Consider the following 18,344-nt stretch of genomic DNA (forward strand, 5'->3'; position numbering starts at 1 on the left):
CCCCTCCACTCATCTTGTCTACATTTCTTCTCATTTGCTGGACTCCTGTTTATAAATAATTCTGACAGATCCAATCCCACTTTCCTTGTTGGGAGTTTGGGGATACACCATAGTCAAATCAAAACCAAACCAAACCAGGTTAGTTCAACTCTCTTCCTATCCTTTGAGTTGACCAGAAACATCGGGCATATTGGCAAAAGGCTCTTTTCTTATTCAGACGATTAAACTGCTCCAAATTATCCAAAATGTGCATAAACATGGTTAAAAGCCTAGACCTTTTGGACTGAGATGCAGAAGAAATAACTCCTGCACCATAAAACATTCTGGCAGATCTGTCATGTTTATTGGAAAATTAGGTTGATTCTGGGATCAAATTAGTTATTGGCAGGGGGCTTCTAGCATGCAGTAAAGCTTCCAGTTGGAGTACAGGTGATGTGCTGGTCTCCAATTCAGTTTAATTTCTGTCTTTGGCCAGGAATTCCCAGAGTTTGATGTACAACTGGGCAAGCCCCAGCAAAGGGAGGGTGGGTGGAAAGCGGCTGGGAAAGGCTTGGTTCTCTGCACACATCTGACTCCTGTGGCTTCTCCAGGGCCTGCAGGCTCAGGGAAGTAGCTGTTCCATCTGCAACCAATCCTCTGACTGGTGGCATAGGTTGACTGTAGGAAGTCTGGGCTTGTAGGGAGAAACATAGCAGATGGCTTTGATAACTTGCCTGTTGGAAAACACTTGCTTTGTCTTCATCAGTTGGCAATTCCAAACTGGGCCTGATAAAGGGAAATAAAAATATGAGATTCTGAATTTGATATTATTTTTTATTATTGATGATACATATACACTACTGGTCAAAAGTTTTGGAAACCTCAGTTTTTCCAGTTTTTATTGAAATGTACACAGTTTAATGTCTCAATGTATTCTTTCTACAAAGGAAATCAAATATTTTTCAGAAAGTTCTTCCCTACACTGTTGCAGAAGTTCCCACAAATGTGTTGCACTTGTAGGTTGCTTTTTCTTTCACCTTCTGTCCAGTTCATCCCATGTTTTGGGTCATTATCTTGCTGTAGGATGCACCCCTGACCAACTAGGCATATACCAGAGGGTATTGCATGGCGCCACAAAATGCTGTGGTAGCTGTTTTGGTTCAGGGTGCAAGTCGTGCAAGTCGCCGACTCTGGATCCAGCAAAAGAGCCCCAGACCATCACCTCCTCCATGTTTGACAGGTGGTGTCACACACTGAGGAACCATCCTTTCGGCTACTCGACGGCATACAAAAACCCTACGTGATGAACCGAAGATTTCAAATTTTGATTAATCGATGCATAAGACCTTCTTCTAGTCTTCAGTAGTCCACTGGCGGTGCTTCATGGCCCAGGCAAGCCTCTTTTTCTTATTTTGCCATGTTAGCAATGGCTTTCTTACTGCCACTCGACCTGTCAAACCTGCAGCTCGAAGTCTTCACAGCTGAAACTGAGACTTGCTTACTTCGACCAGTGTTAAGCTGTGCTTGAAGCTGTTGTCCTGTGAGCCGGCTATCACGGAAGCTGTTGACTCTCAGAAACTTGTCTTCTGATTCTGTTTTTGATTCTGGCTTTGGGTCTGCCAGACCTCTTCCTGTCAGAGTTTCTCCAGTTTCCAAGTGCCTTTTGATGGTGTAGGAAACTGTACTTAAAAACTGTGCTTAAATTTCAATAAAAACTGGAAAAATGGGGGTGTTCTAGAACTTGTGACTGGTTGTGTATGCATGTTCGAATGGATGCAGTTGACTGATGGTCCTCTAGACAAAAGATGAATAAAGATGGAGGTTATAGAAATGAGACCTGTGTTGCTTCCATCAATTGACAGCCATCTCGGAGGGAAGTATACACATTTAAATGCAAGATGTAGAAAGACCTCCTGGATAAAACACCCTTAATAAGAAATAATACATTTATCAGTGCAAATGGTAGATTGGAATTGTTAGCATATAGCTCAAATTATAACTTTTCTTCTATTGGCGAATATGGGACAACAAATTAATAATGCATATGCCAAACCATGGACATCTTTTTAAAGGACTTCCAAACATTACATTAAAATGGAAATGGAAAAAGTGACATCTTTACATTGCTAATGTGTCTACAGGAGTGACATGTTTTGTGCGTTTTAAAGTGTTAATTTTGTCAACGAAAACTATTACAAAACATATTCGTCAACCACCTATTTTCAGTGACGATATGACGATAACGAGATGAAATACTTTGAAAAAACCGATAACTAAAAATAATTGTCTTCTAATTTTACTTGACTAAAATGTGACGAAACGAAAATTCAACACAAGACTAATCGACGAAAATTACGGTATTTTGCGAGGCGGCCGGTAAGGGTGCTGTTTTATTGTCTATTCATAATTATGCATTCCTTGACTCAGTCATCACGTTCGTGTAGTGTAGCTTATCACAGTAATGTGCAGATCTGCACAGAACCGTGGATATCTGCGCAAAATAATGCAACATTGAACACACTTGGTGTGGTTTATTGTATTGTGCTTAATGTGAAGTTGATACAGATTGTGTGAAGTTAAATGCCTGTTCTTTTGTATATAGGGCTAGTAAGTGTGGGTCTTGTAATTAGTCAAGTTAGGATCTAATTGGTTAACTTATAAGTACAGTAAGCCAAGTAAACTCTTACAGAATGAAGCGCAATTCATGCTTGGCTACAGTAGGGCTTAACAATATGCTTATGCTTTTAATATCACTTTAAACATCCAATATATTGTGTATCAGTGGGGGAAGTGTTTGAAAACAAAATATTAATGCAAAAGCCATTTGAAATTTAAATATTGTCAGGGAATGTGAGTACTGGAATATAAAAATACAAATTGGATGATTGTATTTGCATTTTGACCTAAATAATGCATGCATAAATGGAAAATTAAGTTCACTATATGCTTCCATACTGTTCTTGTAACTCATTTTCTAGAGAGACTTCAAACTTGTGACCATGAAGTATACAATACCTGTTTATGATTTTATTTCAAATATATTTCAAATTAAGTCAATCAATATGTTTATGTTTTGCTATCCATTAATTGATGTAAACATCTGGCATTAGACATAATGGTGATAATGAAGTTAAAAAAAATAATAATACATGGACTAAAATGACAGGAGTTTTCGTTGAAAGATTAAATGACTAAAATGTGACTAAAACTGATAAGCATTTTAATCAAAAGAGTAAGACTAAAACTGAATCTAAAACAGGTGCCACAATTAACACTGGTGTTTTGCTGAACTGAGGACATTTTCATTCAAATTAATGCAGTTTTGTATACAAAATTGTATTCTAGCCACGTATTTCTGTAAGTTCAAGATACTGTTCATATTTGATTAAATGTTAAAGTGTACAAAGGATCATTTTGCAAAGAGCAAACGTATATTAAATGTATACCACAGTAGAAAATTGTATTTTGAATTTAATGTTAAATAGATGAAAATGAATAACCCTTTTATATCATATGGGTGAATAAATAAGATATATATTCCACAGCAGCGATTATACTTACTAAAAGTACAGTTTATTCAATTATATTTTGTTTAACTATGTCACTATGTTCTGAAATATATAGATTGATACTTTTTATAATTTATTCATCTGGCCTGACCTCAAGATACCTTCCTGTCTGTTGGTACAGTTATTTGCCTTGCCTTTCATTTTAGTTTTCATATTTAACATTCAAGTGTTTTACACTAAAGTTTTCTGCTTGATCCCATCTCATGATATCTTTTCAAGGTTTTGCATAATGTGTTGCTTATGTTATTGGTATGGGGGGACTTGGTCAGATTTTGATCTTGATTCTGGTGTGAACTTTTACCCCTTGCAGAAGAAGAACTTGGGTATACAATTCCTGCCAATTTTATTGAACTAACAGAGCACAAATGGTGATGTCATAGGGGATTAGACAAGCAGAGCAGTTTTTTGTGATCTTTTTTCATGGAAAGGTTCAAGAAACAAACCACAGGTGAGACACTTACTATACCCACAGGCAATGCAAGAGAAAATACACTTTTATAAAGTGAGATAGACCAGAGAAGTTGACAGTAGGTTAACAATGGTAAGAAAAAAGTATACAGTTAGGTCCATACATATTTGGACAGTGACACAATTGTTATCATTTTGGCTCTGTACACCACCACAATGGATTTGAAAGGAAATAATCAAGCTGTGCTTTAAGTGTAGACTTTCATCTTTAATTTGATGGTAGTTACATCCAAATTGGGTGAACGGTGTAGGAATTACACCCATTTGTATGTGTGGTCCCCTCAATTTTAAGGGCTCAAACGTAATTGGACAAACTAATATAATCATTAATTAAATTGTGAGTTTCAATACTTGGTTGCAAATCCTTTGCAGTCAATGCCTGCCTGAAGTCTGGAACCCATAGACATCACCAGATGCTGGGTTTCTTCCCTGGTGATGCTCTGCCAGGCCTGTACTGCTGCTGTCTTTAGTTCCTGCTTGTTCTTGGGGCGCTTGCCTTAGAAATCAAAACAAACCAGTTGGAGAGATAGCAAAAATCCCCTAAAATTGGGGGGACCACATGGAAAAATGGGTGTAATTCCTACACCGTTCACCGAATTTGGATGTAACTACCCTCAAATTAAAGATTCCTTTCAAATCCATTGTGGTGGCGTACAGAGCCAAAATTATGACAATTGTGTCACTCTCCAAATATGTATGGACTTAACTGTAGACCTGCCAATTAAACAACTATAGCAACATGTAGGGGAAGTATTACAAAAAATAGTTTGAAAACACACTATCTGCTCTTTGATTTATTGAACCAATATAAAAAGAGAATCACAAAAGTATTACCCATTACAGTGTGACCCGTGAAGGGCACAGGCTGCAGTAAGCAGTCTTTCCCCAAAGCCCCCCCTTTCTCCCTCTATGCAGTACCCAATTTCATGTTCACCTAAAAAGGATTAGAGGGGAATTTGCAGACCATAGCTGCATAATCGAGTGAGAATGGCCGAGTGGAGTTCTTGGATATGCCTGGATATGTAAATTTAATTCTGCCAATTTAAACCCTGCAGTTCCACAAACGAGGTGAATAGAAATTTGTTTTGGCATGCTCAATGATCGCAGATATTAGGATACATATGCCTGGGAAAGGCTGCGACAAGATGGGTTGATGCAGAGTGAAGGATGCAGTCTGTACTGTGCAGAAATAAGGGAGTATTTGATTTGCCTTGAGTCCAGCATATATAAAATCTAAATCACAAACTTTTTATCCTACAGTGCAATGTTGAAAACAGTAGTCAATTGTCAGGCAGGGCAGGGAGCATTGATAATTTTGAAGAACGTCATTGGTTGTAGTTATGTAAGATTGGTTCAATATTTGTTAAATGTCAGCAAAAACAAACATGCACTTGGTTAACAGCAGAAGTTTATTTAGTTTATTCCACCTCTTCTGTAATAGGTTTTCATTGAGAATCGCCAATAATTTTGGAACAGTTAGAACGTGCATTTTGGCCCCACCTTTCTCTGTAATTCAAGGTGATGTAGGAGACCTACACTATGCTTTTCTCATTTTCAGAAGAAAGTGCAGCTGAAATAAGGAAGTGGTTTTGAGATCCAAGTGGAGTTTACGTCATGAAACTATTTGCACAAGATAATAGACTGCCTTGATTTTAATGGGAAGTAAGTGAAGACCTCATTAACTTCATGAAGAAAAAATAATGAATTACTTAAGTTTAAAAATTAGAATTTATAACCTTGAGCCTTTGGTATGGCTTGTTTAAATGGTATAATGAAACTGGAAGTGAAACTAACACCTGAATATACATTTAAAGTATGCTGCAATGCCATGGATAATGTTGTAGGTGAACATATTCCGTGCACTATACTGGCGGTTCCCAGGCACTGTGTCTGCTGGTTTTCATTCCAGCCCTGTTGGCAGCTTCTTACCTGAACCATCTCCACCTGTTTAAGAGCTGAAAACAACTGACAAGACTGAAATAAGACCATCATTATTTCTATTAATAGCTCAGCTGGAACAGAAACCAGTGGATACAGTGGATACACCATATCATTACTCCTAGCTTTTCTCATCACACACTGACTTCCTGTGAGTACTAGGGCAGATTTAAACATTTTAACTGTCATTATGAAATGTTTACATGGTTTGTATCGTGGTGAATGTTTTGTTTCTTATACCCCTTATATCCTCAGTTGCAGGCATTGTTGCTATAACCAGGAACCAAAGCCTGATCATTATTTATCCTTCTCCCGTTTTGTTTTCTGCTACATTAGTACCTAACATTGCTGTACTTTGGCATGTCTTCTTTAGCTTTGTAAACATTTACAAAGGAGAGAACAGTGCTCAGTGGAATGTCCCAGGCTTCTCTGCTAGACTGAGCTTTACTTTTTAACTTGTCACCTGAAGCCATTGCCTTACTACAGTGCTCACACTCCATAACTAAACAACTCAATTTGATCCATAAACTGTCCCTATTACCATTTGATTGGTCTTATAATTAGTAAGCTGTGTTTCAGGAGGAAAAACAAGGCAGTGTTTTCAAAGTGTAATTTACTATAAAGAAAAACTCTGTTTACAGTCATCTCTGGTAGATAAATATAAATATGTAAATGTATGTACATACACATGGCCATGTACACATCCATATGTATAAAGTACAAGGCATGCATAATGCATTTTAACCTTTCAGCTTATGATTCATGCAGATGTACAATAAAGTGAGATAGCATCATGCATATTTGGTCTTTTCTGTGCAAAGCTTTTTGAATCCTTGTTTAGGTTTTACACTTTTAAACAGATTGGATTATATGGAGGATGTTATCTGAGACTTGGTGTGCCGAAATATAGCAGGCACCTTTTGATTCTTCTGAGATTAAAGTACTGACATTTGCCAGGCATATCATGAAGCTTGGAATTGATGTCATGACGAAATGATCTGAGGCAAGCAGGGGTTTATTATTGGAAACCAAACAATCAACAGCTTGTTAAGAAGCTCTGACATCTGTGTCAAAATGCTATGCATCAGGTCATCTTATTACTGAGGGAAAACTCACGGAAAAACTGGTCACACCGGTAAAATATTAAGTTAGAGCAGTATAATTCCTGAGACGAACACAGAAGAGAATATGCATTTACTAACTGGTTTTTGGTCCATCCATTATGCAGCTGTCATTGGGAATATTAAATTAATAATCAGGAAAGATTGAATAACACTTTGAAAGGAATGGTCAAGGTAAGGTCTGAAAATTACCTTGGATCTAGGGGCGTCTTTGAACTAATGGTTCTGTTAATTATTCCTTATAAAATGCTGACTCACAGAATATATTAGGAGGTTTATCAGAGGAGGAATGGACTGTCTTTCAAGTTGACTCAATATGGAATCGTTTTTCCTGATTAAGGATCTTGTGTAGTTCTGGTATGGTGACCAGTACTGTCTCATCCAGACCACTTTGAATGCTCTAACTTCATATTGCTGTGACAGTCATTCATTTGCTTACTTGTGAATTACAGCCTGGCTCTAACTGAACAGCTGCCCCCACAGTTGCCCATACGACAAGTTATTATTTCATTAAAATGTTTATTATAAAATGAGATAAATCACATGCAAAATGGGCCTTTATCTTTCTAAATAAATTTCTAACTAAGACCAGTGTTGTACTCTGAGCATTCCCATCCCTATTACCTTGTTATGTTTAAAGCATGATAAAAAAATAAATACATCTTTAAAATCTATTCAGTTGGGGATGTTCATTGGCTGCTTAATTACAGACAGCTTTGGAATGGCTGACATTTAAACTGTCATCTGAACCACAAGTAAATTGTGTGTCATTAATATTTGAAGTGAGAGTGAGCATCTCACTAATGGAGACAATAGCTCACTTGCTAGGGATGGGGGAATCTGTGTATTCAGGGCTGAGTGAGAGTTTATTTGGTGGAAAAAAAGAAAATAACAAGAACCCATGCATCATCAGAGGAAATCCTTCTCAAAAACACAGTACTGGGAAAAAAAAAGTTTCCATCAATCAGACCATCACAGCTTACTGACCTACATTATTCATTAAATTGGTCAGAGCTGCATGAAGCATTAATAAACTGAAACAGGACTGCAGCACTGAAAAACAAAGAGGATGTAAGTAAGGATGTGAGAACATTATACTCTTTTTACAGATAGCTGAGGTTGTTCGTAGACATTATGTGGCTGATATAAAAAGAACACCCAGTCATTTGATTATATATTCAATTATAAATACTCTCAGGGTTGGGATCCCTTCCTGTTTTTATTTATATAAATATTTAGATATTTAATATATATATATATATAATATATAGATATTTATTTAACGAGCTCGGAAGAATCACGTGCGAGGGGCAACCCCACAGTGAAAACTTAATTTATAGAATAAATGAGTACAGTTTTAAAGGAAAGATGACAGTTCTGGGTTCAAAAGGTGTAGGTTCTGCCAAGTTTTTAGGCTCTTCTTCCAGAGGGGGGCGGGGGGGGTGGGTGTCATCATGGAAGCAGGTGTCTTCCTGTTACAGCATACAAACTTCCCAATCTCACAGTGTTCTTTAATGATGCACAATGAGGTAACATCTTCAGCTTTGAGAGAAGAACGGGAAATCCACAAACGGATACTAAGCAAACTGGCAGAAACCTGTGGGTTGTACATCCATGGGTTGTTCTCTTATAATAGAAAAACAGAAGTGAAAGTGGATAGAGGAGCTTCTAGAGGATTTACCCTTAACAACTGCCTTGTTGGCTTTAATACATCCAATTGGCTAGGTCTGTATACATGCTATTATTTCTGATGCTAATATTAATATAAAACATTTTATATAGTTAATATAAAACATTTTACTGGTTCTTCAACAGGCATTGACCTCAACCCTGTTCCTGTGATAGCATTTAGCTCAACCGTCTTTAGCTGATAATTAGGGGAATTCCCTGCTAACCTCTGCAGGTTGTCTGTGTGAAGACCTGCAGTTCAGCAGCCCCCTGTAGGTGAGGAACCTCCTGGGGGAACAGAATGCTGTGATCACACTTATTGTAATCTATTAATCAAGCACTTCAGTCAACCAGCTGCCTGCAGCACAGAGCAGTTTTTCTAATGAATACAAATATTGTTATCTAGCCAAATGAAGAAAGCTTCACTAATTACTGTTTTCTAAACATTATTCTTCCAGACACTTTAGAGAGATGACTTAACCCTGTTTGTAAATGAACAATGGATCCCTTTGTTGGTTGAATTTTTGAAAACCTAACAAACAGTAATTGGCAATAAATACTATGCAGATACTGTAAATATGAAACCTGATACACATGACCAAGCTATCAGACACCCCATCTGTGTTGTCATTCGATGTCCTATCAGTGTCAGACTCACTCTGTGCCAAGCCTGCTTGTTTTAATATGGCAGTCCCCTGTGCTGTTGGAGTCCTAACCTGGTAGTAAACATGGTGGGGGTTGGGGGTCGCATTATCTGGCATTATCTCCACAAGCCTCTGTACTGACATAAGGACACCTCATGTTGCTGGTTTTGAAAGCTCTGCTTGTCTTCAAATGATCACAAAGGCTTGCAGCTTTTCTGCCAGTTATTGATCATTGCAGAACAGTGATGGGGATGCCAATACTCTGTCTGTGAGAAGTCTCCACAGTGGGTTACTCTGATCAATTGAGCTCCTTTCCCATGGCACACTCCATTGTGCCTTGAATCGAGCAAAACTGATATGCTACAACAAAATTGATATTTGTGAAATTAGAATGCATCAGAAACACAAAACTGCCTTTCCATTTTGTCTATATGACAATATGGCATCATACATCTTTTAGACTAGTTCTTGTAGGGATGTCTGACTAATCGTATTTCGTAAAAACAGTGTGTTCTGTGTTGTGTGTTGACAGTTTTTTTGGTATGAAGATTCTGTTGCCTAAACGCGCTTGCAATGTTCATAATACAGCATTGGTGGGATGTCTTTGTACTATCCAAGCTTCCTGAAGTACATACAGAGCCTAATCAGAACCGTTGTACATTGTTCTAATGCCTTTACTGCCCTAATATTGAATATTCAGTGAAGTGCTCAAGCATAAAGCACCATGAATTTACAGCTCCACCGACACAGTGCCTGCATTACAGCTGTGTGCTCATGCATGGTTGAGATCTTACTGTGGTGTGCCATGTCCACAATTATTGAGGCAAGTAACACTCGCAGACCTTGTGTTAATTCCAAATTTAGTTTTTGACACATGAGTGCAATTTTGCAAATCTTGTCAGGGATGCAAATGTGAATCAGTGCCTTCAGAAAAAAAAAAAGTTTGCATCTTTCAGACAGCAGTATCTACATGAGGTATCTGCAGCTGCTAGAAAGCTCTGCCATTTGTGTGCCTGTGTGGAATACAGGACAACTAGTTTATTTATAACACTTACCTTTGCACGGTTATCAGGTTATCTACAGCTAACACAATTGGTGCTGTTGGGTTATGATCTAAAAGTAATAGTTGTTGGAAAATAATTTATTGAACAGAGTGCACTTTGTGGAAGTTATTTGAAAGCGGAGTCTAGAAATGGGATGATTCTGAATTTTGTACAAAAGAACATAGAATGGAAAGTGTATTTTGACTTCTGAGGAAAGGAGACCTAAACCTATGTAGAGTATTTTCACCTAATGAACATTTATACAACTGGAACTGCACAAGCATTCCTTATATCAAACACTTAATTTGTTCCCTCATAATAATACCCTAGAGCATTCAAACTATCTCCAAGACTGCATGTTAAATATTCATTAATATTTGTATAACGGCCTGGGAATCAGCATTTCAGATGTGGATAATCTATCACACAATATGCCCCCGAGAGGGAGAAAAGAAATAGAATGTGGATTTAAAATATTTTCTCTAAGCTTCATCTATAACAATTTTAAAGGATTAGCAATTCTTGTGTTAAAGCTTTCAGTTTCTTCCCCCATGGCTTGCTGTTAAAGCGGTAAAAACACCTGTGGGACTATAGGATTTATGTGCATTTATACAGTGCATGTGTTTGTTCAGAGAAAATCCCAAATAGATCCCTTAAAAACAAAGACATTTCACCAAAACAATCTTATCAGTGGTTGCTCTGCTACTGTGCAGTACAGTTAATTTATAATAAGCCAGGTTCTCTGCTATTTGTCAAGCCGTGAATTTAGGAATTAATCATTTTTTAAACCATATTATTAAACTCTATTTTGTACTATTTGCATTAGCTTGTTTCACAGAATAAATAAAGGATTTCAAAGACAGGGCTATATTATACTGAAAATATAAATGTAACATTTAACAATTTAAAAGATTTTACTTCATAGTTCATATAAGGAAATCAGTCAATTGAAATAAATTCATTAGGCCCTAATCTATGGATTTCAAGTCTCCAGTTTTGAGGGAGCGTGAAATTGGCATGATTACTGCAGGAATGTCCACCAGAGCTGCAGTCAGGTCAAGACCCTGTGAGGACGACAAGCACGCAGATGAGCATCCCTTTGATGGTTTCTGACAGCTTGTATTGAAATTCTATGGTTGTACAAACCCACAGTTTCATCAGCTGTCCAGGTGGCTGGTCTCAGATGATGCCACCGGTGTAGTAGCCAGATGTGGAGGTGGTTGTGAGGCCAGCTGGACGTACTTCCTGTGGCGTTGTGTTGTGTGACAAACTGCACATTTTAGCATGGCCTTTTATTGTCCCCAGGACAAGGTGCACCTGTGTAATGATCATGCTGTTTAATCAGCTTCTTGATATGCTACACCAGTCAGATGGATGGATTATATTGGCAAAGGAGAAATGCTCGCTTTTTGTGTGCGTATGGACTATCTGAGATATTTAATTTCAGCTCATGAAGCATGGGACCAACACTTTACATCTTGCATTTATATTTTTGTTCAGTATATATTATATATACTATATTAGTCTAGTAAGATGGCTATTTCTAAAATTAAAAAATGCTTAATTTTATTACAATGATGTCACATATTTCTGGATAATGTTAATACATTTTAATTCCCTTCAAAGCAATTCTCCCTCACAATATGAAGACTTGTCTTTAATAGTAACAAATGAAGATGGACACTGCTTTTAAAATGTGAAACTCAGCAGAACATCCAGAACCTCTTCAAACATGAGATTAAAAGAATGTAAGGCTGTGGGTCAGATTCTCATCTGAAATTCAAGAACTGCTGGGAAAGCTTCAGTCTAATCCTGATATTGAATCTCTCCCCTCTGTTCTGATACAGAATTGTAAAGTAGTAGTAGTAGTAGTAGTAGTAGTAGTAGTAGTAGTAGTAGTAGTAGTAGTAGTATGCTTTTATGTGGCCTCAGTAACCTTTATTGAAAAGTAAAAGGACATAACTAAGACTGAAGTCTTTTCTGCTAGGAAAGTACCTTATTCTTTTTTATTTTATAGTTCAGTTTAATTATTGTGGTGTGAACAACCACAATTTACTATTCCCATCTTTTGTGTTTTCTCAGATAGCAAGTCACTGAATTGTGAGGAGAAAATTGAGTAGTCCTCCACTACTTTTTAAACAGTGTGATGCTTATAAATACAGGGGAGATCTGTGACTGAAGGATATTTACAGTGAGGAAAAAAAGTATTTGATCCCCTGCTGATTTTGTACGTTTGGCCACTGACAAAGAAACACATTTCAAAAAAGTTATACATTGATTTGCATCTTAATGAGTGAAATAAGTTTTTGACCCCTTCGACTTAGTACTTGGTGGCAAAACCATTGTTGGCAACTCGAACCTTCAGCTCCCTCCACAGATTTTCTATGGGATTAAGGTCTGGAGACTGGCTAGGCCACTCCAGGACCTTAATGTGCTTCTTCTTCAGCCACTCCTTTGTTACCTTGGCTGTGTGTTTTGGGTCATTGTCATGCTGGAATACCCATCCACGACCCATTTTCAATGCCCTGGCTGAAGGAAGGAGGTTTTCACCTAAGATTTGACGGTACATGGCCCCGTCCATCATCCCTTTGATGCGGTGCAGTTGTCCTGTCCCCTTAGCAGAAAAACACCCCCAAAGCATAATGTTTCCACCGCCATGTTTGACGGTGGGGATGGTGTTCTTGGGGTCATTCCTCCTCCTCCAAACACGGTGAGTTGAGTTGATGCCAAAGAGCTCGATTTTGGTCTCATCTGACCACAACACTTTCACCCAGTTCTCCTCTGAATCATTCAGATGTTCATTGGCAAACTTCAGACGGGCCTGTACATGTGCTTTCTTGAGCAGGGGGACCTTGCGGGCGCTGCAGGATTTCAGTCCTTCACGGCGTAGTGTGTTACCAATTGTTTTCTTGGTGACTATGGTCCCAGCTGCCTTGAGATCATTAACAAGATCCTCTCGTGTAGTTCTGGGCTGATTCCTCACCGTTCTCATGATCATTGAAACTCCATGAGGTGAGATCTTGCATGGAGCCCCAGACCGAGGGAGACTGACAGTTATTTTGTGTTTCTTCCATTTGCGAATAATCGCACCAACTGTTGTCACCTTCTCACCAAGCTGCTTGGCGATGGTCTTGTAGCCCATTCCAAGACCAAGTCTACAATCTTGTCCCTGACATCTTTGGACAGCTCTTTGGTCTTGGCCATGGTGGAGAGTTTGGAATCTGATTGATAGATTGCTTCTGTGGACAGGTGTCTTCTATACAGGTAACGAGCTGAGATTAGGAGCACTCCCTTTAAGAGAGTCTCAGCTTGTTACCTGTATAAAAGACACCTGGTAGCCAGAAATCTTGCTGATTGATAGGGGATCAAATACTTATTTCCCTCATTAACATGCAAATCAATGTATAACTTTTTTGAAATGCGTTTTTCTGGATTTTTTTGTTATTCTGTCCCTCACTGTTAAAATACACCTACCATTAAAATTATAGACTGATCATTTCTTTGTCAGTGGGCAAATGTACAAAATCAGCAGGGGATCAAATACTTTTTTTCCCTCACTGTAAATGTATGGAGAGTTACTTAAGCAGGACATTGCTTTCACTCTCACTTTTAGGATTAGATCCCAGTTCTCTTCATTTAAAACATACAAATATTTCTACATTTGCCAAATGGATCCCTTAAAATCATCTACACTTAAGAAATATCTGAAAAGATTATGAATTTCTTTGGATCTTAACCTTGACTTACTTTTGCAATTTTCTGAAATCTTATGAAGATAGTATATTTCCCATCCCATAAAATCTTATCACACTATTAACATTTTACATGTGCACATGCATGGACACACTTATTCAGGTCCTTAATACAAGACCTGCATGAGGTAACCGCTCTTGTTATTCAAGAGGCTTATAATGTAATTCAATCCATATTTTAATTTATTTTTTGTTACGTGGCAGGCAAAGCATTGCTAATTGAAATTTCGTTGACTTTACTGATTAAAAAAAGTGCTTACAGCAACGCAACTCAATTTACTAATTTTCTGATTTGACGAGACATCTGTTAAATTAACAGCACTTGCATTGAGTTCTTCTTTTATTTCTTAATCTCTGCATTACTGGTGATTCCTTTGTGTTCTTCTGTGCTATCAGCAAAGCAAATACTATCTTTAGTATGGTATACCTAAATGGATGTTGAATACAATAAAACCTTGCATGTTATTAATGGATGTCCATGGTTGCTGAAGTTGACAGTCTTTCATTTATCTCTTTAAGTTCTGGCTTGTTAATAAGTTGTGCAACACAAATTTTAATTTATTTTTAACCTGTTTACCTATGAGCTTTTCTTTTCAGCTCATCTGAATAGGATTTGTAATTATCTTTCCTTACGTCTGCCTGTCCAAAGCATCTTTATCCCCACATCCATTTTTTTTAAACAATCCATGTTGCCTTCAGAGCTGACTACAACAAGAGTGTCAAAAAGCTTCAGCTTATAATAGTATGCTTTTTTGGATAGTCCATTATCATGTTTTCTGGCTTAAACTGCCTACCTTTTTTGCAGCTGATACATTATTCCTCTATGCCAGCCACAGCAGATCTTCTACTGACCCTTACGATCTGTACATTTCAAGCCATACCTCAGATAATAATACGACAAACCACCACAAAGACAATGGAGTCAAGGATACAAGTCAGGAAAAAAGTGATAGAGAAACACAGATCAGGAGAAGGTTACAAGAAAATGTCAAAGTCACTGAACACGGTGAAGACCATCATTAAGAAGTGGAATGTGTTTCATACCACCCAGTCTTTACCAAGATCATGCCACCCTTTCAAACTGAGCAGCTGGGCATGCAGGAAACTAGTTAGGGATGTCACTGTGAAGCCAACAGCAACTTTGAAAGAGTTGCCAAGTTCTATATCTGAGATGGAAGTCAGTGGTCAAACATCAACAAATATCTCAGTCATTACACAAAGCTGGCCTGCGTGGGTGACTGGCAAGATCTCATTTTAGGTTTGCGACAAAGCATGTAAATGATACTGCAAACATGTGGCAGAAGGTTTTGTGGTAAAACGAGGCAAACATTTTGGCTAAATTCAAAGCATCTCTCACAAACCCAACAAAGCACATGATCCAGGTAACACCATCCCAACTGTCAAGTATGGTGGTGGCAGCATAAAGTTATAGCGATGCTTCTCAAAATGAGGGACTGGGAAGCTTGTCGTGATTGAGGGAAAGATGGATGGTGCAAAGTACAGGCAAATCCTAGAGGAAAACACTGCATCTCTGTGCAACTGAAGATTCAATTTCTGAATTCATCTGTATGATATAACGTAGCTCTGAAACCAGTTTGTTTGTTTTGTCTTTTATGGTGAGCCTTTGTTTTTTCCTGATGGTAGATTGTGTAAAGTATGTCCTCTTTATCACCTGAATCACCAGCCTCTAGCTAAGTGAATAGCAATCCTGTCTGTCCCGAAGTAATTTGTGCTCCCTTTCAAACTTGTCATTGTATTTACGTGATATCAGATTTTTTCTGTAACACGAACCACGTTATTCCTCCTTCCCATCGTATCTTTTTATCCTTATTAGATGCAACAAATTGACACACATTTTCCATTCTGAAGACCAGGAGAATGCATATCAACTAAATGTACTGATGAAATCAAACTGAACACTTGGAATATTCCTTCAATGTTTCAGTCAAATTTGTCACAAAGCTTCTTAAAATGTTCGCACTACCAAATCAAAGTAATGTTCAGTTTACATCACATTTTTTTAAATCCAGCTTGCAGCAAGCTGGAAATTATTTTATCGTGCTCTTTGTTATATATTTTTTCTCTCTGAAACTGCACAAGAGAAACTAACAGAAGATCTTTAGTAATGATAGAAGTATAAAGATCTGAAATATACCTATGCAATACAAAATACTAATGGAAAAGAAGAGTTAATATTACAGAATCCAGCTATTTATCATGAAAAATCCAACTTGTGGGCTAGAGATAAGAAAGCACATGCTACATTTCACAATCTGTGTATTGATCTTTGAGATCGGTCACGTCAAGAAGGCTACCGAGTGGGAGATGTTGCGGTACTCAATGGTCATTTTTTCAAAATGCTATACAGTCTAAGACTAGTGCTTTGTGGCAGCACTGTTCAAAATGCTTTTTTTCATCTGATGTTCAAAGGCAGTCATGCTTCACAAACTGAAACTTTTAAGCTCCAAAATATTCTGCAAATGGTTTGAATGTATCAAAATGTTCTGTTTTCTTATCATTGATGCTCAAGTGTAAGCTTTTTTCGAGCTTATAGTGTGTGTGTGTGTGTGTGCGTGTGTGTGTGAGTGAGTGTTTTTTTTTTTTTTTTTTTAATCATCCACATGGTGCTAGTTAGGATGACAACTAGATTGTTAGCTTTCCTTTTTTGTCACGTATTCAGATTGTGCCTTTCTAAGGACAATTAAACACCAAGGAATATACTCCCCAAAACACTATAATTTAATTTAATATAATTTATCTCAATTACAACCATACTTAAACCAATTCAAACGTATCGTGATAGCTTTCCTGTGAACAAATCAAAAGGAAAAAAAAATATATATATATCTCGGTATCAAAACAAATCCATTTTGTGTTGAAATCCAGCAGTTTTGCAGGTTCCCTTTTGCTGGGTGGGGGAGGGGAGTGGATTCCCCAAAATCTAACCAATTTCAGTGATAGATCAGTTTGAAACTATTTCTGTTAAGTTTTCCCCATTTAAATATGTTACATCTATATATAACTTATTTTATACCTGTATATAAACAGTTATACCTCTTTAATCATGGTACTATTTAAATAGATCCATATTTGATACAGGAAAGTAATAGTTGTAATAATACTATACAAAGGTTTGTCTCATGACATGCACAATATTTGCAGGGTGGGGAGGGGCACACAAAATAGAATGGTGAGCTAATGATACAAATTTGGGGATCATGATACAGTTTACTGTATCATGATCTTTGAAATGTCTGTAGTTTATTATCATAAACAATTGTTTGCCCTCTAGCTATGGATGATTACCAATAGCTCAGGCCTTGAGTGTGTTGGGAATAGACCCACGAATGCTCCAGAAATTCACAAGCCACATCTATATCGTTACAGGCAGTGAGGACTGCTGGAAATAATCCCTTAGTAATGTCTAAGATATCAGTACATTTCGCTGGAAATATCAGGAAATATCGCTGGAAAGATATTGGGTTGGGCGAATTTGAAGTTGCAAATTAGGAACAAGCAGTAAAAGCTCTGCCTTTTCCAGTTGTGGGAGCAGGTGTTTTGATTGGGTCTAGCACTTGGAGTCAAATGCATTTGCATTTAAATTGAGAACTCTAATGTATTTGCATTTCAGTTGGTACTTGAATACTCCGAAAATACAAGTCTTTGTATTTGCATTTGTATTTAAAATGATGGTAACAAATGCATTTAAATACTGTTCAATAATGAATAAAGCTTATTTGTGTAATCCCTGATCACCAAGGTGAGACCTGTAAATCACACCTTCTATCATCTGCTATGCTTTCAGTTCAGACTCACTTTTCTCAACCTTTGAAGGATGAGTATTTCTAACTGTGCCAATGTGCCTGTAATTACCATTGTTAATCCAGGCAGATTTTATTTGGAAGACAATTTCGGGAGAGAGAGAAATTTAGTTAAAAAAAATATTCTCACCCTTTGTTTAAAAATTATTATTTTAGTTTATGAAGTTTTTTTAAATGAAACTGTTAATTTATTAAATCTTTGTTGAACACTGATTGAGCCTAGAGAAAATAGTAATAACTGTGAGTGATTGAGTAATTTTGCAATAGGAGAATTAAATAAATCTAATTTCAGTTTACTAATGTAACAATATATTTTTCTTTCTTCTTTTTCTTTATAGATA

This window comes from Amia ocellicauda, chromosome 3 (assembly GCF_036373705.1).
Source record: "Amia ocellicauda isolate fAmiCal2 chromosome 3, fAmiCal2.hap1, whole genome shotgun sequence".
Lineage (NCBI taxonomy): Eukaryota > Metazoa > Chordata > Actinopteri > Amiiformes > Amiidae > Amia > Amia ocellicauda.